The sequence below is a fragment of the Battus philenor genome, unplaced genomic scaffold, assembly GCF_028537555.1.
Source record: "Battus philenor isolate CCGP_79_NKW_IND1 unplaced genomic scaffold, ilBatPhil1.0.hap1 SCAF_57, whole genome shotgun sequence".
Classification (NCBI taxonomy): Eukaryota; Metazoa; Arthropoda; class Insecta; order Lepidoptera; family Papilionidae; genus Battus; species Battus philenor.
The window spans coordinates 37,501-40,000 of NW_027181723.1; the positions used below are offsets into that span (position 1 = coordinate 37,501).

The window sequence follows — 2,500 nt, forward strand, 5'->3', positions numbered from 1 at the left end:
GTTGAGATATACATTTTCCTCCGTGAACAGATAGAAAAACGAATTCATTTTGTTGTTGCGGTGTGGTGTTGTGTGTGTATTGTAATAAATACGCACGCACGCACGCACGCAAAAAGCTACCTAGGCACCGGCGCGTCACGGCGTTTCGAACGTCCGACGCGTCGCTTGTCACACGTCTATCATATCATCATCACCCTCATATCTCTCGTATGTGCGGTGTTGGTGTGTGTTAGCTCTAGCTAGCTCCCTGGTTGATCCTGCCAGTAGTTATATGCTTGTCTCAAAGATTAAGCCATGCATGTCTCAGTGCAAGCCGTATTAAGGCGATACCGCGAATGGCTCAATATATCAGTTTTGGTTCCTTAGATCTTACCTCGGTTACTTGGATAACTGTGGTAATTCTAGAGCTAATACATGCAATCAGAACTCTGACCAGTGATGGGATGAGTGCTTTTATTAGATCAAAACCAATCGACGGAGGGCCTCGCGTCCGAAGTCGTTAATTTTGATGAATCTGGATAACTTTTGCCGATCGCATGGTCCAGCACCGGCGACGCATCTTTCAAATGTCTGCCTTATCAACTTTCGATGGTAGTTTCTGCGACTACCATGGTTGTCACGGGTAACGGGGAATCAGGGTTCGATTCCGGAGAGGGAGCCTGAGAAACGGCTACCACATCCAAGGAAGGCAGCAGGCGCGCAAATTACCCACTCCCGGCACGGGGAGGTAGTGACGAAAAATAACGATACGGGACTCTTACGAGGCCTCGTAATCGGAATGAGTACACTTTAAATATTTTAACGAGGAACAATTGGAGGGCAAGTCTGGTGCCAGCAGCCGCGGTAACTCCAGCTCCAATAGCGTATACTAAAATTGTTGCGGTTAAAAAGCTCGTAGTTGCATTTGTGCGCCGCGCTGTCGGTGCACCGCATCCGCGGTGATACTGACACGTCTGCGGAGCATATCGTCGGTGAGCCGTCGGTAAAACGGCGGTTCAATATCAAAATCCTATCGCGGTGCTCTTCGGTGAGTGTCGAGATGGGCCGACAATTTTACTTTGAACAAATTAGAGTGCTCAAAGCGGGCTCAAAATGCTGCTTGAATATTTCGTGCATGGAATAATAGAATATGATCTCGGTTCTATTTTGTTGGTTTTCAGAACTCCGAGGTAATGATTAATAGGGATAACTGGGGGCATTCGTATTGCGACGTTAGAGGTGAAATTCTTGGATCGTCGCAAGACGAACATCAGCGAAAGCATTTGCCAAAGGTGTTTTCATCAATCAAGAACGAAAGTTAGAGGTTCGAAGGCGATTAGATACCGCCCTAGTTCTAACCGTAAATATGTCATCTAGCGATCCGCCGACGTTACTACGATGGCTCGGCGGGCAGCTTCCGGGAAACCAAAGATTTTGGACTCCGGGGGGAGTATGGTTGCAAAGCTGAAACTTAAAGGAATTGACGGAAGGGCACCACCAGGAGTGGAGCCTGCGGCTTAATTTGACTCAACACGGGAAATCTCACCAGGCCCGGACACCGGAAGGATTGACAGATTAACAGCTCTTTCTTGATTCGGTGGGTGGTGGTGCATGGCCGTTCTTAGTTGGTGGAGCGATTTGTCTGGTTAATTCCGGTAACGAACGAGACTCTAGCCTGCTAAATAGGCGTCGTCATTTAGGTGTGCGCCGCTCCGGTGGCGCAACTCACTGGCGACGTATTAAAATTCTTCTTAGAGGGACCGGCGGCTTCGAGCCGCACGAGATTGAGCAATAACAGGTCTGTGATGCCCTTAGATGTCCTGGGCCGCACGCGCGCTACACTGAAGGAATCAGCATGTTCTCCCTGGCCTAGAGGCCCGGGCAACCCGTTGAAACTCCTTCGTGCTGGGGATTGGGGTTTGCAATTATCCCCCATAAACGAGGAATTCCTAGTAAGCGCGAGTCATAAGCTCGCGTTGATTACGTCCCTGCCCTTTGTACACACCGCCCGTCGCTACTACCGATTGAATGATTTAGTGAGGTCTTCGGACCGACACGCGGTGGCTTCACGGCCGTCGGCGTTGCTGGGAAGTTGACCAAACTTGATCATTTAGAGGAAGTAAAAGTCGTAACAAGGTTTCCGTAGGGGAACCTGCGGAAGGATCATTAACGTGTGTGTATGTGTGCGAGACGCGTGATATGTTCACGAACGTTGTTGCGCCGCTGTTGCTGTTGTTGCTGTTGCGACGACGACGACGACGACGACGACGACTTCGTACATACCGTGTTTACACATATATATATGTAATACATCCATAATGATATATATATATACGACATATATACATATATATGTACGTACGCGCGCGCTGCTGTTCGTATCTAATGCGGACGAGCGCGCGCGCGTGTGCGTGCGTGTGTGTGTGCGTGTTTGTATATATGTATAAAAAATAAAATGTGAAATAATTGTCTCTAGCGTCTATTACGCCTAACGGCGCAGCGGCGACGGCGCCGTGGCGGT

At 49.1% G+C, this 2,500-nt stretch overlaps 1 non-coding gene across 1 annotated transcript; it reads left to right on the forward strand.

The window, feature by feature from the left end:
- The first annotated feature begins 244 nt into the window (after window positions 1-244).
- Window positions 245-2,148, forward strand: LOC137930073 (small subunit ribosomal RNA). The gene has a single exon (XR_011108884.1). It is a non-coding gene; the product is annotated as a small subunit ribosomal RNA (ribosomal RNA).
- Window positions 2,149-2,500: the final 352 nt, after the last annotated feature.